Source organism: Bos mutus, chromosome 2 (genome assembly GCF_027580195.1).
Source record: "Bos mutus isolate GX-2022 chromosome 2, NWIPB_WYAK_1.1, whole genome shotgun sequence".
Taxonomy (NCBI): Eukaryota; Metazoa; Chordata; class Mammalia; order Artiodactyla; family Bovidae; genus Bos; species Bos mutus.
In genome coordinates, this window is record NC_091618.1 from 118360348 (window position 1) to 118384851 (window position 24504).

Below are 24504 nucleotides of genomic sequence, written 5' to 3' on the forward strand. Positions count from 1 at the left end.
CCTAGATAGCATATTCAAAAGCAGAGACATTACTTTGCCAACAAAGGTCCATCTAGTCAAGGCTATGCTTTTTCCAGTAGTCATGTATGGATGTGAAAGCTGGACTGTGAAGAAAGCTGAGCACCGAAGAATTGATGCTTTTGAACTGTGGTGTTGGAGAAGACTCTTGAGAGTCCCTTGGCCTGCAAGGAGATCCAACCAGTCCATCCTAAAGGAGATCAGTCCTGGGTGTTCTTTGGAAGGAATGATGCTAAAGCTGAAACTCCAATACTTTGGCCACCTCATGCGAAGAGTTGACTCATTGGAAAAGACTCTGATGCTGGGAGGGATTGGGGGCAGGAGGAGAAGGGGAAGACAGAGGATGAGATGGCTGGATGGCATCACCGACTCAATGGACAAGAGTTTGGGTGAACTCCGGGAGTTGGTGATGGACAGGGAGGCCTGGCATGCTGCGATTCATGGGGTCGCAAAGAGTCGGACACGACTGAGCGACCGAACTGAACTGATACACATAAATGCAAACGTGTACATTTGGAAATATAAACCCCAAACTGCTAACAAGGTGACCTGTGACAGTAGTCGTCTTTGGGGTGAAGGAAGGGATGTGGACAAATAGTGAAGTGACATTTTTGCCTTTTACTCTACATGTGCTTAGTTGCTCAGTCATGTCCGACTCTTTGTGACCGCATGGACTGACTATAGCCCGCCAGGCTCCTCTGTCCGTGAGGATTCTCCAGGCAAGATTACTGGAGTGGGTTACCATGCCTACCTCCAGGGGATTCTCCCCATCCAGGAATTGAACCCAGGTCTCCCACACTGCAGGTGGATTCTTTACCATCTGAGCCACCAGGAAAGGCCTTTACTCTATACCCCTGTATATTATTTGAATTTTTTATAATTAACATGTATCATATTTGACAATTAAAATATACAAATGAAAAGCAGGACCTGATAGCCATTTGACGTACCTCCTCTAGCTATCACAGTCAAAACTAATTATTTTATTCACTCACTGTGCATTCATTTATCTAACACACACGCAAGGTATAACCCTATGTGTGGGCACTGAGCATTTGTGCCAGCCTCCAGATACCTGCAGCCAATTTTTTTCAACCTGCAGCATTGAACATTTACTTTCTTCCATCAGATAGTGCTGTTTTAAGTCAAGTTTTAATTATCATTTATTATTTTTCAGGTCATACGCGAGGGATAAGAAATTCTTTAGAATTTGTACTGCCTTTATTTTTATTCTAAAAATGACTTTTATTGGATTTGATTTGGGGGGGGCAAGTGGAAAAAATACATTTGTATTCATTCGTCCAACAAAGGTTAGAGTCCTTCTTACATGTCTGGGCACAATGGTAGACAATGGATAAGCAAAGACAAATAAGTAACATATGGCCTCTACCTACCCTCTAGGGAGACAAGAATTTCAGAGTACGTAACACATAAAAACTGAAGTACACACCTTAGTAATCCTACACTTCAAAGTGAATCTGGCAAACTGCCCTGTTCAAAAACAAAAATTAATTTCAGTGTAACCTAGAAATAACTTGATGTTTATGAAAACTGTGAAATTATTCAATTACTCTATGGTTAAAGGGTATAAATTAGTGGGAAAATACAGAACATGGAAGCTCCAGGGGAACAGAAAGTGCAATGTCTCAGTGAACAAGTTCTAGGTTTAGCAGTGCCACTAAGAAGCTGTTTTTAGGTTTGTTTCCCCAAAGAAAATATGGAAATGATATCTACCTTATAAGGATAGGAGAAATCAAAGAATTTATTTGAAAAAGCATAACAAAATCTGGAGAACATGAGGCAGTGTGGACGCAACACCTGCTTTTTGTTGTTTGGTTTCATTGATTTATTTATTTTACCCCTACTCCTGTCGATGATTAACCAAGCAAAGCTGCAAACACAATTTAACTTCTGTATGCCTCATAAAGTGGAAAGAATGCAGGAAGCAGAGTCAGAAGATCTGAGTATACATTCAGACCTTGACTCTTACTAACTCCATAAGATTAAAAAATGAACAAATTATTTAACCTCTTTAAACCTCAGTGTCCCAGCAGCAAAATAGGAGTAAACCTATTTAACTGGGTTATTTCAAAGACTAAACGAGAAAAATACATGTGAAAACATAAACTGAAAAATTATAAATCAAACATTTTTTCCAAAGATATATAAATGGCCAATAAGAATTTAAAGATGCTCAACATTATTAGCCATTACAGAAATGCAAACAAAAACCGTAAGATACCACCTCCACACACTGGAATAGCTATCATCAAAAAGACAACAAGGCTGGAGAAAGTGTAACACTCATACTTTAATGATGAGAATGTACAATGAAGTCACTACAGAAAATAATTTGGCAGTTCCTCAAATAGTTAGAGTTACCTTAGAACCAAGCAACTCCACATCTAACTATATACTCAAGATCACTGAAAACATAAGTCCACACAAAAACCTATAAATGAACAGTCACAGCAGCATTACTCATAATAGCCAAAAAGTGGAAACAACCTAAATTTCCATCAACTGATGAACAGATAAACAAAACGTGGCATATCCATACAGTGGAATATTACTGAGCCATAAAAAGGAGGTATCTTAATACATGCGTAATATGCATGAACTCCGGAAACACTACACTTAGTGAAAGACACAAAAGGCCACGTATTATGTGATTCCATTTATAGGAAATGTCCTAAATCAGCAAATCCACCGAGACAGAAAGTAGACCGGTGCCTGCCAAGTGTCAATGAGGGGGAATGGGAGTGGCAGTTAATGGTATGAGGGTTTTCCTGTTAGGATGTTGAAAATGCTCGTTGATTAGTGATGATGTTTGCACTCCCTTATGAATAAACTAAAACCACTGAATTGTACATGTTAAAAGGGTGAATTCTACAGTATACGAGTTCTATTTTAATAAAACTATTGTAGAAATTTAAGTTTCTCCTACATTTTGATAGTAAAGACATTACTTTTTTCAGGAGATTATTCCTGTTGCTTGTAACAGCTATGAAAGCTCTTTGAACTTAGATGTTACACAGATAAATGGTATTTTTAGTAAAGTGAAACTACTAATTATGTCAGAAAAACTTTCTACAGATCAGATTAATTTGGCCTTAGCTTATTTCTTCAAAAGAAAATCCTTATTAGTATCATTTGTTTTTAGGGAGTAGAGACAAGTGTGAAGGAATCTTTATAGAGTACATTTTAAAAAATAGGTCAAAATGTAGTATTTTGTTTTTAAATTAGTGGACATTTAGTTTTCAGATATACCCATCAATCAACTAAAACCTAAGTAGATGGAACTTCGCAAGCTTCATCTACCTGTTTCCATGTTCTGCATTCTGCTGTCATATTTCTAGGTCCATCACCAGCTCCTTCCAACACAGAGATCAAAATGCTTGGTAAATTCTTTAAATGCAGTCAATTCATTCCCTAATGCTGGGGAATTTACAGAGTAGGCCCAATTTTTAAGGTTAAATTTAGTCTAGCTTGTTTGACTAAATATACAACAAAATGATTTCCTGGAATTTGGAATATAAAAACAATCTATAGAGCTGGGTAATGCTTTCTAAGTCCTTTGGGTATTTTTTCACGAATTTGGTCACGGGGTAAAGACAGTCACTAACTTTTGGCCACACAAAGTATTATGTATAAAAGCTTCCTGGTTCTAGAACAAAGAAGTATTTTATTGCTCAAAGCAAAAGGAAGATATTTTCCTTCCATTTAGTATTGTTATACTAAAATAGCATACCAATGAAACCAGCTAGGTAACAGCAGGACCCAAGGTATGTAAACAAAGATAAATTGTTCTTTACTTTGTATTCTTTCTTTGGGGGTAAAAAAAAAAAAAAAGTTTCTCACAACTAAGAAAATAAGGTTCATCAAGCCAAAGTAAACCATACAGGTTAATATTTCCCAATATGGGGGTATTTTTGAGCGGTGATCTCAATTTGAGGGTTTGCCAACCTATGCTAGCATACACGGTGGGTTTACTTGGTACAGACAAAACGTGAAGAGACGGAAGACCTGTCAAACAGCTGTATCGAGTTACTCAACAGCATTTCCAACTTCTCAGGTGATACCTGTTTAAGAAAGATGTCAAAGCACCAAGAGGAGAACCACGGGGGAGTCGCAGCAGCTGCCATGTCCAAATGGTGCATCGCGGGGTGAAATGCCACAGAAACCCTCAAGAGCCTGCCAGACTGCGGTTCCTTTCCAATACAAGTCTACCTCACATATAAAAATAAATACCATCCAGATATCCCTGCCAACTCGCTCTCCCTTCCTTTTGTGACTCCTGCAAAGGCTGGAGGGATGTTAACGGCCAGCATACCCGGGGTAAGCCAAGCCCCCACGCCCCAAGAGAGCCGTCCAGAAGGCTCCTGCAGCCCGGGGGTCTCTGGCCGGCGTCCCGCACCCGCCGGCCAGGGCCGGTCACCGGCCACACAAAGGAGCCAGCCGCGGGCGCTGGACGCGGGGACTCGCCCCGGAGCCGGCCGCCACATCTGGTCCCCGCACGCCGGGCGGACCGGACCCGCCGGAAAATAATGATTAACGCCCGTACCTGTTGCACGTTTCGGGTCCCTTTCACCCAGAAATGAACAAGGGCGCCCGGGAGGCGAGACGCGGGCCGCCCAGGCTCGGCGGGCCGCGGCCGCACCCGGCAGGCGGCGCGGAGGCAAGGGCTGCCCGCGGGACTCCCACCTCGGGCGCTTTGTCTGCGGTGGCGGCGGGGGCTGCGGCGGGGGCGACGGGGCGGGGGCCCCCCTCCCGCAGTCGCGCGGCCGCGCGGGGGTTAGAAAGCTGGGCCCACCGCCGCCTCCACCCGCCCACGATCCCCGCCTGGCCCCGGGGCCTGCGCGGTCCTCCCGCCCAGGCAGCCCGGGCCGCGCGGCGGCCACACTCACCTGGCTGGCGCTGGGGGCCGGCGGCTCCGGGGCGGTGGGAAGGACGCGGGGACGCGAGTGAGGCGCGGGCGGAGGCGGAGGGCGAGGCGGGAGGAAGGCGGGCTGGGGGCGGAGCGGGCCCGGGCGGCGGTGGCTCCGGTCACCCGTGGCAAATGCGTCCCGGCCCCTCTGCGCGTCAGGCCAGGGGCTGCGGCGCGGGCGGCCTGGCGAGACCTCCCGGAACCCTCGGCCCGACCCGAGTCCGCGCTGCCCAGCGCGCGCCCGGGGAGCGGCGGCGCGGCGACCCCGCCCGGCACGGGAAGGGGGCGGGGCTGGCAGTCCCGCTGGGGCTGGGGCTGGGGGGGTTGGGGGCTGGGCGAGGAGTGGGCCTCCCCCGCCACCAGGCCCACCCGGTGATCCTTACCAGGCGCGGAGCTCCAGCCTCCCAAGCCCACAGGCACCGCGGGGTGGTGGAAGGAGGACTGGGCCTAGAGTCGGGAAGCCTGGGCTTAAGGAAGGACACCCCCACGACCACTTGACGCCTCGCAAGTCATTTGTTGTCTCTGCCCTCATACGGAAATATGAATATGGTATCCAAGATTTTCAAAATTCTGACACTGTCATCCTAGGTTTGTTGGGATTCCTTTAGTTCCAAGTACTCACTGCCAGGAGACGACTCTCCCACACAAGAGGTGTGTGATGTAGCTGAAGGGTAAGGCAGTTGGAGGGAATGGGTTGTAGTGAGAAAGGGCTGGATTCAAGGTATTTGGTTTCCTTTGGGGAGCTTTCCTTTGGGCAGTCCAGAATTTATCCACAAATGGCCCTCTGACAACGGCTGCTTGCCTATCTTCACCATCCCTAGTTATTTTTCTCCCAATGTAATGACTTCAGAGTCCTTGTTCTTCCAGTTTTATTGCGCAAATTGTTTTTATGTCATTTCCTGAATTCAGTTCAAAAGAGTCATCAGCTAATACAAGCTCAGGGCAGCCATGTGGTCCCAATCTCAGGCCTTACTTATTACTCACTGTGCCACTCACTTCAGTATCACCTAATTCCACTGGGGTGAAAAAAAGTACCATTCCAACAACTAGGCAACTAAATCTCTCTACTAATGTTCTCTGATTGAAAGTCCCAAGGATGAATATTTCCTCTTACTTCTGTGACTGATAATCTGTCTCCATGACTTTAGCCTCTTTGCCACCCTTTAGGTCAAGCCTTGTCAACTGTTTCTGCTTCTAGTCCTAAGGACCACTAGGAATGCTTCAAAAACACAGAACTTCCCGCTTTAAAGTCTTTCAGAGGCTTGTCACGTGGATAATCAGGTTCAAGCAATTACTGTGATATCCAAGGTCATTTATGATCTGATCCCCAGACCTTTTCAACTCCAGCTTTAATTCCCACCACATCTCACGTTCAGGCTCCATTTTTGTGCCTTTGTATGCTTTCCTCCATCTGAAATTCATCCCTCATTTAACCAGTGAATGTCTACTGTGCTTCAGGATAATAAAGATAGTGCGTCTTTTCCTCTTAGAGTCTTCCCTGACATCCTGTCCTTTTTCCACAACCACATCCTCACCTGACACACTTATACTGAATTACTCTTTCCTTTCTGCTTTCATGGAAATTTTGATCTATTCTCTACAATAATCCTTAGCGCTTTCTATTTTTCCTACTGCTTTGATTGGTGGTCTTTTCTTACTAGACTGGGAATTCCTTAAAAGGGTAGAGATTTTTGTCTAGTTCATTTTTGGCTCCTGGACATGGCGCAATACTCAGCACTAGGAAGGTTCTCTTTAAATATTTGTTCAAGTACTATTCATTCTGATAAATACATGTTGAGCATCTACTCAACAAGAGGGAAATACAGTGCAATCCACAGTCCCTGCCTTCCTTACTTAACCTTCCACAGTATTCTTTCCTTTACCATATGGCATTCTCTGTTTATCATTTCAAACCCTCTCCCACTACCACTAGCATTCTTTGCTTGTTTTAATAAAGCAGGATCATGCCAAACAATCTATTATAGTAAGTCACCAAACATCCCTGCCCTTCCTCTTTCCATACCCACTAGTTCCACAACAGTGAGGACCCAGTTTTTAGATAAAGGACAACTATTGCAACAGGAAACACATTGGACTATAAATGCTGGTGTTTGGGTGCTATATTTTCCAATGACAACAGATTGAACATAGTTCAATCACTTAAATCCACTAGGCCTCCCCTCTGGAGTTCCTTTGGCTCTATTCGTTTTTAGTATTTTGTTAAGGTAAACATATCCTTCTTTATATATCTATAAAGTGAAGGGACAGCCAGATCCTTGCAAAGCAGCTATGCAGCACATGCTTGAACTCTGAGTGACAGGGAACCACTCCTGCCTCACAATAGTGTTCATCCTTGAACAGCCCTGCCAGTCCCTACTTTGAAATGTGTCTCCCTGTAAACTTGGTAGGTAACAATGGAATTAGTAGAAAACACCACTGGATTTAAACTCTGAAGTAGTGTGGTCAAGTCCTAGTTCTATAACTTCCATCTGTATGACCTTGGACAAGCACAAAACAGCTCCAAGTATTAGTTTGCTTGACTTTAAAAGAGGAAAATAATAACATGTTAAATCATTAGCATTAATAGGAATACAATTGAATTAAAACATCCAGAGAATGTAAATGTAGTACTTAGATGTACTGAGTACAGAAGAGTCCAATTCCCCTTCCATACATAGCCTTTTATACCGCCTAAGTCAGCAAACAGGGTGTGCCTTCTCACACAGCCTTGACGCACATGCCCTTTGCATCTCCTCCACACACTCACCTCTAAACATACCCTAGTGCCTCTTAAAAGGTGGCATCTAGAACCAAGTCCAGCCTTCCAGGTATAAAGAGAAAAGAGAGAAATACAACTTTATACATTCTTATGATGATGTTTCAAAATTCAGCTTGATATCACATTTATATTTTTCTACCAACCCGCACTATTCATAAATATCATGTTCTTTTTTGCCAACTAAAAACAAAAACTCAAACCTTTTCTAGGACTTTAACACATACATACATATTTAAGCATACTCCTCAAAACTGAATTTGTGCAATTTGTTTTTGGAGACTGAGCGTGCACTTTTGCATGTATTCATCTTAAATATCACTTTGGAAATTATGTATCAGGATCCCCTGCCAAACAGAGAATAATGTGAAATAAGAATAACATTTGAAAGGCATTCAGGACTGGAGGGGCAGAGAGAATCCCCAAAGCACTTTAAGCAACTTGTTCCTAAATTCCTAATTTCTCCCCTACAACTTAATTATAAATTATATAACTTCTCCCCTAAAATTATATAACTTCTCACATTCATTTTGCTTCATTATAAGCTAGTATTTTATGTGCGTATGTTTCCCAAACATCATTCTCTGGAACTTCTGAAGAACTCACTGAGATAAGGTAGACCTACACTGAAGCTCAGCTGAGTCAGGTAATTGCTGAACACTCATTGCCTCAAAATAGGCTTCTTGGAGAAACTGCTCCACCCTCAGGCCCTGTTGAAGGGATGGCCCCAGGCAGTACTCTTTCCTGCCCTGTAATCCCTGAATCACTGTGGATTACCCCTGGGAGGGTACCTGACCTGTAAACAGTCAATGCACACTCATTCAAAATGACCTGGGAAAAATCTCAATCCAAAAAACCAGTCCAGTCAGACAATCAACTGGGGAAGCTGGATCCAAAAAGAGGCAGAGAGGGTGGCCACATGTGAGAAGGGCACTGACACATCTCCAGTGAACAGAAGATAACATAAGCCAATGACTACGCAGAAACCACCCATTCGCACATCCGTTCGCTCATGTGCACAAGGAATACTTATCAAGAGTTTCCTATTTTAGGACCTGGGAATACTGTATGTAGGGAGAAAATACACAAAAATTCTGCAAGGATTATGTGTTTTGGTGGATGGGACAAGCAATAAAAAAAAATTAATATACCAAACACTGTATTCCTGCTAAGCTAAGTCGCTTCAGTCATGTCCAACTCTGTGCAACCCCATAGACGCCAGCCCACCAGGCTCCCCTGTCCCTGGGATCCTCCAGGCAAGAATACTAGAGTGGGTTGCCATTTCCTTCTCCAATGCATGAAAGTGAAAAGTGAAAGTGAAGTCACTCAGTCGTGTCCGACTCTTAGGGACCCCATGGACTGCAGCCTACCAGGCTCCTCTGTCCATGGGATTTTCCAGGCAAGAGTACTGGAGTGGGTTGCCATTGCCTTTTCCAAACACTGTAATAGAAGGTGGCAAATGTTGGATAAACATTATGCAGGGGAGAGAACTAGAAAGTGCCAGAGGCTGGGGTGCAACTTTCTATCACAGTCTCAGTTGAAGGTTCAGTTCAGTTCAGTTCAGCTCAGTCGCTCATTCGTATCCGACTCTTTGCCACCCCATGAATCGCAGCACGCCAGGCCTCCCTGTCCATCACCAACTCCCGGAGTTCACTCAAACTCACGTCCATCAAGTCAGTGATGCCATCCAGCCATCTTATCCTCTGTTGTCCCCTTCTCCTCCTGCCCCCAATCCCTCCCAGCATCAGAGTCTTTTCCAATAAGTCAACTCTTTGCATGAGGTGGCCAAAGTACTGGAGTTTCAGCTTTAGCATCATTCCTTCAAAGAACACCCAGGGCTGATCTCCTTTAGAATGGACTGGTTGGATCTCCTTGCAGTCCAAGGGACTCTCAAGAGTCTTCTCCTGGAGCTAAGGCTTGAAGGAAGTGAGGCGCTGAGCCCTTAGTAAAGAAGCTGGGGGAGTCAACAGGTAGTATGCTAATCAGGAAGCAGACACCAAGTGCAGGGCAAAACTAGGCAAGCCAGAGAGCAGGGCATTCAAAATCTTCTTGTTGTTCTGTCACTAAGTCATGTTTGACTCTTTGCAACCCCATGGACTCCAACTTCCCTGTCCTTCAATAACTCCCAGAGTTTGCTCAAACTCATGTCCATTGAGTTAGTGATGTCTTCCAACCATCTTATCGTCTGTTGCCCCCTCCTCCTCCTGCTCTCAGTCTTTCTCAGCTTCATGGTCTTTTCCATTGAGTCTGCTCTTTGTATCAAGTGGTCAAAGTATTGGAGCTTCAGTATCAGACCTTACAATAAATATCAGGGTTGATTTCCTTTATGATAGACTGCTGTCCAAGGGACTCTCAAGAGTCTTCTCCAGCACCACAATCAAAAGCATTAATTCTTTGTCAGTCAGCATTCTTTATGGTTCAACTCATGTATATGACTACTGGAAAAACCATAGCTTTGACTATATGGACCTTTGTGGGCAAAGTGATGTCTCTAGGTTTGCCTAGAGACCCTAGCTAGGTTTGCCATAGCTTTCCTTTCAAGGAGCAAGAGTCTTAATTTCATGGCTGCAGTCACCATTCACAGTGATCTGGACCCCAAGAAAATACAATCTGTCACAGTTTCCACTTTTTCTCCATCTATTTGCCATGAAGTGATGGGACTGGATGCTATGATCCTAGTCTTTTGAGTGTTGAGTTTTAAGCCAGCTTTTTCACTCTCCTCTTTCACCTTCATCAAGAGGCTCTTTAGTTCCTCTTCACTTTCTCCCATTACAATGGTATCATCTGCATTTTGAGATTGTTGATATTTCTCCCGGCAATCTTGATTCCAACTTCATCTAGCCTGGCATTTCACATGATGTACTCTGCATAGAAGTTAATAAGCAGGGTGACAATATGTAGTCTTGACGTACTCCTTTCCCAATTTTGAATCGGTCCATTGTTCCATGTCCAATTCTAACTGTTTCTTCTTGACCTGCATACAATTTTCTCAGGAGACAGGTAAAGTGGTCTGGTATTCCCATCTCTAAGAATTTTCCATAGTTTGTTGTGATCCACACAGTCAAAAGCTTTAGTGTAGTCAATGAAGCAGATGTTTTTCTGCAATTCCTTTGCTTTTTCTATGTTGGCAATTTGATCTCTGGTTCCTCTGCCATTTTTAAATCCAGCTTATACATCTGGAAGTTCTTGGTTCACATTCTGCTGAAGCCTAACTTGAAGGATTTTGAGTATTACCTTGCTAGCATGTGAGATGAATGCAACTGTATAGTAGTTTGAACATTCTTTGGAGATGCCTTTCCTTGGGACTGGAATGAAAACTGACCTTGTTCCAGTCCTGTGGCCAATACTGAGTTAGTAATGCTTCCTAAGGCCCACTTGACTTCACACTCCAGGATGTCTGGCTCTACGTGAGTGGTCACACCATTGTGGTTATCCAGGTCATTAAGACCTTTCTTGCACAGTTCTTCTGTGTATTCTTGCTACCTCCTGTTAATGTCTTCTGCTTTTATTAGGTCCTTTCCTTTCCTGCCCTTTATTAGGCCCATCCTTGCATGAAATGTTTCCTTGATATTGTCAGTTTTCTTAAAGAGATCTCTAGTTTTTCCTGTTCTATTGTTTTCCTCTATTTCTTTGCACTTAGGAAGGCCTTCTTATCTCTCCTTGCTATTGTCTGGAATGATGCATTCAATTGGATATATCTTTCCTTTTCTCCTTTACTTCTCTTCCTTTCTCAGCTATTTCTAGCTGGGGTCTTTTTAAATACAAAACATTCCCAGCACTTTCCCAGGTATATTGGACCAGATCTTGGCAGAGGGGGCCTCTAAATCTGTATTTTTTAAAACAGTCCTCAGGTGATTGGGATGTTCCAGCAGGATGAGAACTCTGGCTCTTAAAATCCACAAAATTTCTACTGATACACTGGGTCCTGAATCTCCTTCAAATTCTGTGTTCCAAAAAGATCAACTCAATCTGCACCCCTCTCCTCCTAAGAGGCTTTATTGTTGAACCTTCCTGTTATTCCTAGGAAGGAAAGCTAATATCATGGCTGAGATTTCAATTTTTCTTATTAACATATGTATTCTTCACAAACCCAACAGACAAGAACCAAACCCTAGCACCCTATTCCCTGAGGTCACATGTTTGAGTTTCCATATCTTGCAAGTAGAATTGCCTAACAAACCACAGTCACAAAGCTGTGAGATGGTGCCAGAGCTGTAGCAATGAGCTCGTATTCATTCTGCAACTCTTGCCTTTGGGAGTATTTAGCATTTCAAAATCAATATTAGAAAAATTATCAAGGTATTGTATTTTTAAATCTAAAGGAATATAACATTTATTTTTAATAAAGTACATTTAATACATTAGTGAATTTTTAGGAAAGATCTTTAATAATTTTCTTTTCTTTTCTTTTAATTTAATTTTATTTTTAACTTTACAATATTGTATTGGTTTTGCCATATATCAAAATGAATCCGCCACAGGTATACATGTGTTCCCCATCCTGAACCCTCCTCCCTCCTCCTATGAGTACTTATTTCATCAGCTTTTGGCAGTTTAATTCCAAGCGCAAGACTTCTGTCTTTCACTGAGAAAGTTAAAAAGATATGGCTTTTGAAAAATGTACTTTCATGTTTCTGAAATTATAAAAATAACACTTTAAAGAGCGGAGTTGTTTTTTGTTGTTGTTTGTTTGTTTTGGTTTGTTGCTTTGTTTTGTTTTGCCACCTATTAGTCCATCATCTAGGCCAATGTATTTCGAGTCCTTTAGACAACAGAACTTTTTCCAAGGCCAGCATAGTTTGTATTCATTTGTACCGGGTAGGACTTTTTCCCCCAATGACACTTTCATACAATGTTTTTAGTAAACAGACCAAAGGAAAGAGTAAAAAGTGATTTTTTTTTTTTAATGAAATCAGCAGGTTTTTTCTTTCTAATAGGACTGTTTCTTCTTCTAGTGAGATCTTAGGATTTTAAAGCTGGAAGACACCCTCACCCCACCCCCGCCCCATCTGTCCCAACATCCTCATTTTCCTGTGACCTGGACAAATTAAGCAACATACCTAATACTAGACTTAGTTAACACAACGTCTAGAGTCCAGGTCTCTGGACTACTAGCTGCTATAAGCTAAAAGTGTATGAATATGTGCAATACCATCTGTACGTGTGTAAATAGACGTGGTACATAATTGAGGCATGATACAAGTTTATTTCTTGAATATCAATAGTGCTTTCAAAGTATTCTGAGTAATAGAAAATGAAATAAAATTTCAGACTAAGGAAAAGTCCCTAATTTTAGCAATCAATTTACTGTCAATCCTAATTAATATAAACTTTGTAATAGCAATTAACAGAGGAGGTCAAGTTAAAGGCAAATTGTTTTAAATGCTTCTGGCAATATACAATACATTCCATAATAGAGTACAGTAAACTGGCTATGAAATTTTTATAGTTCTGTCCAATAAATTTCCTTCCGATCAGTACCATTAAATGTCAGTACAGTATACGCTCCAATAGGTGTCAGAACTCTTTGGTTGCAAGTATGAGAGCCAATCTGAACTGGATTGGGGTGGAGGCATGATGGATTTTCTGGATATAGCTTAAGGGCACGGACAGAAGAACAGCATTTCTGAGGACTTCTGAGCCAGAACCAGAAACCAAATCAAAGTCAACATCTTTCTCAGAGCCCCTTCTCCCAATCCAGTTTCTTTCTGGCCTGTCTTCAGTCTGTACAGCTTCAAACTAGTTTGTTTTAGGTTACAAGGAGAAGAGCTACGATTGCACTGAGTGGGCATCCTTCTGATGGATTGTTCATGTAGAATAATATCAGGGGGGTGAAAATTTGGGGTCATATGAATGGTCAAACACTGAGCAGTAGAACAACCTCCTAGAGGGTGGAGGCCTGGGTATCATCACAGGCAGCTCCCATCATGGGAGGAAGTCTCCTTCAAAAAAAGATGAGGCATTACCAGTAAAAGGGGAGAATGGGGAACCAGGCTGACAAAAAAGAATAGTCACTGCAGGATGTGTGCTTCTCTAAACCTCAGACTAAAAGGGCAGTTTTTGTGAAATATCTTATTACCCACCCAAATACTAAATTATAATGTTAATCACTTCTAGTCTCATCACTGTATATTAAAAACACATATTCAAGTACCTTATTTTCTGGTTTGTTGATGCACCTTTAAAACCCTACCCTGTAATAATTCTTCAGTTTATTCATGATTCAGTTCAGTTGTTCAGTCATGTCCGACTCTTTGCAACCCCATGGACTGCAGCACGCCAGGCTTCCCTGTCCATCACCAGCTCCCGGAGCTTGCTCAAACTCATGTCCATCAAGTCAGTGATGCCATCCAACTATCTCATCCTCAGTTGTCCCCTTTTCCTTCTGCCTTCAATCTTTCCCAGCATCAGGGTCTTTTTCAATGAATCAGTTCTTCACATGGCCAAAGTATTAGCCAGGTGGCCAAAGTATTGGAGCTTCAGCATCAGTCCTTCCAATGAATATTCAGGACTGATTTCCTTTATGATTGACTGATTTAGTCCAAGGGACTCTCAAGAGTCTTCTCCACCACCACAGTTCCAAACCATCAATTCTTCGGCGCTCAGCTTTCTTTATGGTCCAACTCTCACAACCACACATGACTACTGGAAAAACCATAGCTTTGACTAGATGGACCTTTGTTGGCAAAGTAATGTCTCTGCTTTTTAATATGCTGTCTAGGTTGGTCATAGCTTTTCTTTGAAGGAGCAAGTATCTTTTAATTTCATGGCTGCAATCACCATCTGCAGTGATTTTGGAGCCCAAGAAAAGAAAGTCTGTCACTGTTTCCCCATCTATTTGCCATAAAGTGATGGGACCAGATGCCATGATCTTAGTTTTTTTAATGTTTAGGATTCATGATTATTCATGATTAGGATAGAAAAATACAATTTTGCTTGATCAGAATATTTTTACTTATTATGTGCATTATAAGGACTAAAAAATTTACATCTAAAAATATTTTATTCAAAGCTGAAGAGGTAAAAGCACTTGATTGTCAAGTTTAATCTGCATAGTGAAAGAATCAGGTCTCATTTAGATGGCATTATTATTTAAGTTATGGAGAAAGTTCTAAAGTTTCTGTTACATGGTATTTCAGTATGGGGCTAGATCCTACTTATTAGTAAGACAGAAAAGAATGCTAAAAACAAGCTTGGTCCAAGTCATAAGATTTACTTTTGTTTTTCAGTGTGTTTCAGTCATCAGCCTGACTACAAATGTCAACATTTACCTCAGCAATCAAGTAATGTGTTTTGCTCTGGACTCTCAAAATCTGAGGCCAGAGACCAAAGTGTTCCCTCTGAGCTTCAGTTCTTCCATGATCAGAAAAGGCTCTCTTGCCTGTGTGTTTGCTTCTTGTGTATGTGTGTGTTTTAATTCTGTGTTCTTGAACAAAATAGGGACAAACCACATTTAAAAATAATCTCCAGCCATCGTCCAGGATCCTTCCACTCTGTTACTGTCCAGTTGGTCTGGAGAGGTGGAGAAACTCGGCTCTGACTTTAGCAGCTGAATGGCAGCTTGGGAGAAGGCCCATTGCATAAAGTTGGAGGAGGCACTAGCAATACTAAAGCAAAGGATTGATTTGCTTGTGGGATAAAGTGGGAAATGGAAAGAATTGCCTTTTGTATCAATCCAACTTTTCCTCTCCTTCTGGCTCTCCTTCTGAATAAAACATTATTATACAACAAAGGGCCTTTAAACAATTTCTTTTTTTTTTTAATTGGCAAGTTGACAAATACAGATTGTGTCATCCTGGGTTACAGCCACTTCTTAGGGTGTGGAGTTACTTGATTCTGGCACTGTGGATCAGTGCTCAAAACATGTTACACAATCTAGGTTCATGCCTCATTAATATTGTCTTAGATTTAGAAGAAAAGAATAAAGGCATGTTTCCCTTTGGGTACTTGAAGAAAGGGAGCCACACAATTCTAGTTGACCATTTTATTCTGAAACCTTAACTTTTTATATCAGTTCAGTTCAGTCGCTCAGTTGTGTCCAACTCTTTGCGACCCCATGAATCACAGCACGCCAGGCCTTCCTGTCCATCACCATCTCCTGGAGTTCACTCAAACTCACGTCCATCGAGTCGGTGATGCCATCCAGCCATCTCATCCTCTGTCGTCCCCTTCTCCTCCTGCCCCCAATCCCTCCCAGCATCAGAGTCTTTTCCAATGAGTCAACTCTTTGCAAGAGGTGGCCAAAGTACTGGCCAACTATTTATATAAAAATATGCAAATAAGCCAATAAATCTGATTACTGTAAGATACTGATAAGATATCTTATCACTGTTCTGAAGATGAAAACAATTCCAGTTTATACTTTTTCAATCAAAGTATGGCAGCAAATCTGGCACAGGAGCTGTTTCTGGCACTCAGCTTACGCTTCTGAGAAACAACCCTAGGTATCTGATCTGTATTGAAATTATGCTAAGATGCTTCCATGGTCATTTTAATGTCATACAAGCAACTTTCAAGCATTTTAGGTGGAAAAAAGGTGGGCATGAACAGAAATACGGGAAAAGATATTCAATGATGTTTTTTCAGGCAACCAAATCTGTAGCGCCAACCCCAGGGAAGGACAGGGAAGCCTGGTTTGCTGTAGCCCAAGGAGTCGCAAAAAGGCAGACAAGACTTAGCGATTGAACAACAGCAACAACCCTGCTTTAGAGTCCCGGAGACGAGGTTGAAAACATAAGTTTGTGTTCAGTCTCATGGGGAGACAGGAACCCAACCAAACACTCAATGCAATGCAACACATGCTAGAGTTATCATTAAATTCTACACAAACGTTATATGGATCCAGAAAAGAGCCACTGCCAAGGTGTCTAGTGAAGGCTTCTGGAGGCTTTGACACCTGAACTAAGTCTAGAAGAAAGAGCGGGCAGTGTCTAGGCTGGAAACAGAAGAAAAAGCAGAAGAAACAACAAATTCAGTGGCTCATGCTCAGTTGTGTCTGATTCTTTGCAACCCTAAAGGGTTGCAAAAGCTGACTGTAACCCGCCAGCTCCTCTGTCCATGAGATTTCCCAGGCAAGCATACTGGAGTGTGTTGCCATTTCCTTCTCCAGAGGATCTTCTGGACGCAGAGATCAAACCTGTGTCTCCTGCATTGCAGGTGGGTTCTTTACCACTGAGCCACCGAGGAAGCCCCATATACAGTGGCTGCTGCTGCTGCTGCTGCTAAGTCACTTCAGTCGTGTCCGACTCTTAGCGACCCCAAGGACTGCAGCCCACCAGGCTCCTCCGTCCATGGGATTTTCCAGGCAAGAGTACTGGAGTGGGGTGCCATTGCCTTCTCCTATACAGTGGCTAAGAGGCACTAAAGAACATGCTACTTGAAGAATTTTGAGTGTTCTTACTGTGGCTACATGAGCAGAGAGAAGGTCAATTAAGGGAAGATGGAAATGAAAAACAACTGTGGGCCGAGGGGGGCGAATGCAACAACTGCACAGGCCAGGCAGGTAATGAAAATAATAGAAGCTGAGCAGGTCTAGGTGCAAATGTATTCACTGTGAGTGAACGGCTCACTGCAGAATGGAAACCTCTAAAAATATGGCACCAAATTATACTTACCTCCTCAATGTGACAGATTGCATCTTTCCCCATACCTTTGCCAAGAATGGGTATTTACGGCAATATTTTTCATTCATTCAACAAATATTTATTGAGTGTCTCCTATTATGAGGGATGGTATTTAGAAACTGAGGATACAGCAGTGAATAAAGCAAAATTCTTATCCTTATTGAACTGATGCTCTAGTTGAAGGGCAGACAGACAAAATAAAGTAAAATGTGTAGTTGCTAGATGAATGCCACGGAGAAAAATAAAGGAAGGATGACAAATAGAGGATGGGAGATATGCTGGGTTTTACACAGATAACCAGGAAGGCGTGTCACCAAGGAAGTGGCCATGAAAGAAAGACTGGAAAAGTTGAAAGAGGGCACTGCAGAAATCTGCGGGAAAAGCGTTTCAAGCAGCAGAAACAACAAAGCACCTGCCAGCGCAGAGAGGGAAGGGAATAAGGTGAGAGGGAGAGAGATTGTGCTGGGTCTTTCAGGGAATTGATTGCAGCTCTTCCTCTGAGCAAATTGCAAAAGCTTCAGAGTTTTGAGCAGAGGAGTGATAGGTGGGGTTTGTACTTTTAAAGACTCATTCTGGCTGTTGAGTGCAGAGTGCCTTAAGGGACGGGTATAAGCCCAGAGATCAGCAGAGAGACAAGAACTACTGGGTTGGTCAAAAAGTTCCTTTGGGGGGAGCAGGGAGGAGAGGAAAGGAAAGATATAATGTATCAAGCTAGAAGGTATTCCTTTACTGTGGAGTTTTTTTGTTGTATGTTGTTAAAAAGTTGATTTTTCCCTGGTGGCCCAGTGGTTAAGAATCTACCTGCTAATGCTGGGGACATGGCTTCCATCCCCTGGTCTGGGAAGATCCCACATGCTATGGGGCAATTAAGCCTGTGTGCCACAACTTCTGAAGCCTGCACCTAGAGTCCCGGAGAAGGCAGTGGCACCCCACTCCAGTACTCTTGCCTGGAAAATCCCATGGACGGAGGAGCCTGGTAGGCTGCAGTCCATGGGGTCGCTAAGAGTCGGACACGACTGAGCGACTTCACTTTCACTTTTCACTTTCATGCATTGGAGAAGGAAATGGCAACCCACTCCATTATTCTTGCCTGGAGAATCCCAGGGACAGGGGAGCCTGGTGGGCTGCCGTCTATGGGATCGCACAGACTCGGACAGGACTGAAGCGACTTAGCAGCAGCAGCAGCACGTAGAGTCCATGCTCTGCAACAAGAGAATCACCGCAATGAGAAGCCTGCACACAGCAACCAAAAGTACCCCCTGCTCACTGAAACTACAGAAATCCCACAGCAACAAAGATCCAGCACAGCCAAAAATAAACACAAATAAATAAATCTTAAAAAACAAACAAAAAGAGTTCCTTTGGATTTTTTGGTAATATCTGATGGAAAAACCCAAGCGAGCTTTTTTGGCCTACCCCATACTTGGGACTAATGTGACTATGGCTTGTCACAGTGTGGGGAAAGCAGGTGGTAAGTAGTGGTTAGATTCTGGTTATCAGATAAAAGCAGGGCACCAGGATTCCATAACAGATTAGATGTAGGGGTTTAGGACGAAAAGAATCCAGCAATAACTCATGGGTTTGGGGCCTGAGCAATTAGAACAGTAATATTCTATATTTACTATGTGGAAATTGTAGGGAGGAGCAGTTTGGCTTGAGGGGGATGGAAAGAGAGGATGCTTAATAATTTGGTTTTGAAAATGTTAACTTTGAGATACGTATCAGATAATAAGCATAAATTTAGAATTAGGCAGCTGGAAATATGAGTTAAGAGGTCTGGACTAGAAACATACATTTGGAATATGTTGATATATCAGTGTAAAGGTAATGTTACAACTATGAGACTTGATGAGGTTAATGAGAACAAGTGTAGAGAAGAGATCTAAAGCCTCCGCTGTCCATTCTGGAACATCCAACATTTAGAGACTGGGAAGATGAGCCAGAATCAACGAAGGAAACTTAACCACCACGAGGCTGTAAAAAAAAAAAAAATTATATATATATATATATATATATATATATATCAGGAGCATATATTAGTATGGAAATCAAGTAAAGAAATATTTTTAAAAGAGGAGAATGACCAACTCAATCTAATACTACTAATAGGGTGAGTGTATTAGTTGGGGTTTTCAGAGAATGAGAACCCATAGGTAGGATAGATGTAAGTATTGTGTTTGTTTTTTAAAAAATTGGCTTATACAATTACTGAGTTTGGCATGTCCAAAATTTGCAGAGGGAACTGGTAATTTAGAGACCCAAGCAGCATTGATGCTGCAGTTCAAGTCCCTGGGCCTTCTGCTATGGAATCCCTCTTGTTGGGGGAAATGTCAGTCTTTTGCTCTGTTCAGGGGTTCAGCTGAATGGATGAAGCCCGCCCACATTATGGAGGGCAATCTGCTTTACTCAAAGTCCACCAATTTAAATGTAAATCTTTTCCCAAAACACTTTCACCAAAACATCTAAATAAATGTGTGACCAAATACCTGGGTACTATGACCCAGATAAGGTGACACATAAAACTGTCACAGCAACAGAGATGAGGCTGAGAAATGGCAGGTGTAATGAGTAACAACCAGGCTATTGGCAACCCAAGGAAGAGCAGGTTTGATAGAATGACGGGAGAAAGCTTGACTGGAAGGAGTCTACAAGAAAACAGGAGGGGGAATATCATGTACTTCTGGGTTCATTGGACATGGGGGAAAGAAAACACAGCAGTGTTAAGCCACCAAGGCAGACTGACCTGGTGCTGGTTGCCAGCACCCAGAGGAGCAACCTAGGGACAAAACAGGGACCTAAAGGAGATCAGCTCTCTCCTGAAGCTGGAGACCTGAAAAGAAGTTCCAGTGGTCCCAGGTCAGTGGCACATGTGGTTTCACACAGAAGAGGATTTTTGGAGAAACACATCTTTTGTTTAAAACTTTGAGAATCCCACAAATTAATATCAACTAAATCAGTCAGTATAAGAAATATATAAGCAAACAAATGCATGAGAGAATCAGAAGCAGCAAACATCAGATCTAGTCTCCCAAAAGTTTCAAATATTCATGTTACCGAACAAACACAAAATTTACCATAACATGTTGAAAAATTAAAAAATGATAAATAAAGTGAGTAAGTAATAAGAGGCTTCACGTCTAAAACCAGAAACATTTGGGGGAAAAAAAACAGACAAAACTTTACGAGATAGAAATAGAACTGTAAGCAATGCTCTGCAATAACCTATGTGGGAAAAGAATCTAAAAAAAAGTACATGTATACATACAACTGATTCACTTTGCTCTACAGCAGAAACTAACACAACATTATAATCCAGCTATATTCCAATAAAAATTTTGAAAAATACAACCGTTAAAAAAGTCTCAATTGATTAGTTAAAACACATATTATGCACAGTGGAATAAAAATACTGGTAACTTTAAAGGACAGATCTGAAGAAATTTTACAGAAGATAAGCAGATGGAAAATATAAAAGGTTAACAGATATAGAAATAGTCATATGATATTGCTAGGAAGAAAGGAAGAGAAAGCTTGTTTGTTCCACATACCTAGCACCAAGTAGACAAGAAGATACATAAAACCCGCAGGGTTCATAATCACTGACTCTGAACCTGACTGGTACCATCAAATGTTAGACTGATCTGATTAGTATTTCTTCCTTTGGGGGCGGCTGGGAAAAGGGTTGGGAAAATGACAGAGCCAACAAGAGTTCCTCATCCTACTTACCAATAATAAATGTAATGCACAAACTATGGAGTCACTCACTATACTACTACTACTAAGTCACCTCAGTTGTGTCCGACTCTGTGTGACCCCATAGATGGCAGCCCACCAGGCTCCCCCGTCCCTGGGATTCTCCAGGCAAGAACACTGGAGTGGGTTGCCATTTCCTTCTCCAATGCATGAAAGTGAAAAGTGAAAGTGAAGTCGCTCAGTCGTGTCCGACTCTCATTGACCCCATGGACTGCAGCCTACCAGGCTCCTCCATCCACGGGATTTTCCAGGCAAGAGTACTGGAGTGGGGTGCCATTGCCTTCTCCGGTCACTCACTATACTCGTATTTTAATATCAGACTAATCTTGCCATGTGCCAGAACTTTCATTTGGCTGTAGTTTCTTCTTCTTTGCCTGCAAACGTACTTACATTTCTATTTATTTATAAAAAACAAAATTCAAATAATTTTTTTAAGTTATTATCTTTCTTTCCCCTTCCATTCAATAATAAGTCTCTTGGGAAAAAATGAAATCATCTAGACTTGAAATGATTATTTGTTCTCTATTCATTCACTACTTGCTGCCTCCCAGCTAATCAACTGAAACAGTTCTTTCAGAGTTAACAATGACTGCTTATCATATTCAACAAATTTTCTTCCTCTTTTCCCTCTATGTAGTATTTGATAACTCATTCCCTTCTTTTTTTAAAATCTACAAATGTTAAACTAGGTCCTGAAAATAAAAAGAGAATTCTCTGATGTCAAGTGGTTTACAGTTTACTTATCAAAGAAGACACACAACAAAATGAAATAAAGCACTAATAAGGGAGTGATCACTTCTGTCTGGTGGGGGTGGGGGGGGTTGGAAGTAGGAGAAGGGGAATCAGGAAAGACTCTACACTTGAGTTTTTGAAAGACAGTGTGTGTTGATTAGGTGACTGTGTGCAGACTCAGGCATCATTCAAGGCAGACTAAACATATGAGCATTAAACATTCAAGTGAGTTGAGGGTACTAAAAACAGGTCAGTTTGCATGAGACAGAAAACACAAGTTGACCATTAAGGCCAGAATGAAAAGCAATACAAAATCACAGAAGACTCTAAACTTTCCAAGGAGTCTGGACTGTTACCAGCATTCAACAAAGTGCTGAAGGATTCTCCTCCTTCTTTTTTCTTCTTTTTACTATGTGTATAATTTAGAAAGAACACCCTAGCAGGAAGAAGGAGGCTTAACTGGAAGGCTGTAAAACTGGAGGAAGGAGACATTGAGAATATTGACCCGCTGATGAACACTGAGATTAACTTCCGTTTTGCCATCTGATATAATGTTGTAAAATAACATTAGCATTATATCACTCTGATTATTTCCTTGGTAGAAATTCCTGGAAGTAGAAATTGCAGTATCAAATTTGTTAACAATTACAAAGTTGCTTGATACATATTGACAAACTGCTTTCCAAATAACTGTCTCAGTAGATGTTTCCATTAGCACTGAGACTTGCATTAAATTTAAGAAAAATTTTCTAAGTGTATAGTCAAACATTTCCTCTATGTTTAATTTGAATTTCCAGAATTACAAGTTAATACATTTACTGGAAATTTGTATTTTCTTGTTTTAGGAATTATCCATTCATATTCTTTGATCGTTTTTCTATTAGAATGTTGTTTTTTCTTGATCTATGTTAAGTATACTGATCTTTTCTAATACGCCATCCTTTTTTGCATATATTAATATACAAAGTATTATAGCTATTTTATAGCTAAATATATAGATCTTTTCCTTTTCAAACACTATTCTTTCATTGTCTGTGACACTGTTTTATTGTTTTCTATTTCCTAGTCCATTTTGCTATAGTGTCTAGCTGATACGTCTCCCTCCTTCAAATAGATGTTTGTCACGGCCTTTTGCTTTCTTATGTTAATGTCGTTATACTCAGAGATCTAACCTATTTCAAATCTTTCACTGGTTTTAAATATTGACCCTCTTAATCTACATTTTTTTTTTTCTGAGTAATGTACATAGTATCAAATTCAAAAGTACAAAGTAATTTTAAGTGAAAAAAAATCTATTTTTCTCCTTGACCCATACTCATCCAATTTATCTCCTAGAAGGCAACCATAATTATAGTCTCTTGCAGAACCTTCTCGGAATAGGCTGTGTGTGTCATCACCATATGGACTGTAGCCCACCAGGCTCCTCTGTCCATGGGATTCTCCAGGCAAGAATACTGGAGTGGGTTTCCATTTCCTCCTCCAGGGAATCTTCCTGACCCAGGGATCAAACCTGTGTCTCCTGCATCTCCGCATTGCAGGCAGATATTTTACTGCTGAGCCACCAGGAAAGCCTGTAATTATAATATGTATAATTATATTATATATATAATACATATAATTTCCCCCCACATGTTAATATGTTGTGTACCCTGTTCTACATGTTACTTTTTGCACTTAATAGATTTTGGAGATATTTTACCAGTACACATGAGACACATTGAATTTCATTATTTAAATATATATTTTTTAAACCAGTCTTCGAATGCTAAACATTTAGTCTGCTTTAAGTATACTACAATCTTTTATAAACATCATTTTGTACTTACAGAATAGGTACTTAGGACTAGAATTGCTAAGAGTATTGCTATTTAGTCGCTCAGTCGTGTCTAACTCTTCGGGACCCCACAGACGGCAGCATGCCAGACTTTTCTGGCTTTCACTGTCTCCCTAAGTTTGCTCAAATCCATATCCATTGTATCAATGATGCCATCCAACTATCTTATGCTCTGTCACCCGCTTCTCCTTCCTGCCTTCAATCTTTCCCAGCATCAAGGTCTTTCCCAATGAGTAACCCCTTCCCCATCAGGTGGCCAAAGTATTGGAGCTGAAGTTTTAGCATAAGTCCTTTCAATGAATATTCAGGGATGATTTCCTTTAGGTCTGACTGGTTGGATCTCCTTGCAGTCCAAGGGACTCTCAAGGGTCTTCTCCAGCACCACAGTTCAAAAACATTGATTCTTAGGTGCTCAGCCTTCTTTATGGTCCAGCTCTCACATCTGTACATGACTATTAGAAAAACCAAAACTTTGAGTAGACAGACCTTTGTTGGCAAAGTAATGTCTTTGCTTTTTAATATGCTGTCTAGGTTTGTCATAGCTTTCCTTCCAAGGAGCAAACGCCTTTTAATTTCATGGCTGCAGTCACAGTCTGCAATGATTTTGGAGCCCAAGAAAATAAAATCTGTCACTGTTTCCACTTTCCCCGATTCTTTTTGCCATGAAGTGATGGGACCAGATGCCATGATCTTAGTTTTTTGAGTGTTGAGTTTCAAACCAGATTTTTCCCTCTCCTCTCTCATCCTCATCAAGAGGCTCTTTAGTTTCTCTTCACTTTCTGCCATTACAGTGGTATCAGCTGCATTATCTGAGGTTATTGATATTTCTCCCAGCAATCTA

The 24504-nt window shown here is 41.6% G+C and overlaps 1 protein-coding gene across 1 annotated transcript in view; it reads right to left on the minus strand.

The window, feature by feature from the left end:
• The window catches only part of SESTD1 (SEC14 and spectrin domain containing 1), a 151137-nt gene extending 145886 nt beyond the window's left edge, over window positions 1–5251 (minus strand). The window contains 1 exon segment of the mRNA XM_070359114.1: window positions 4926–5251. The gene's annotated coding sequence lies outside the window, so the exon portion shown is untranslated.
• Window positions 5252–24504: the final 19253 nt, after the last annotated feature.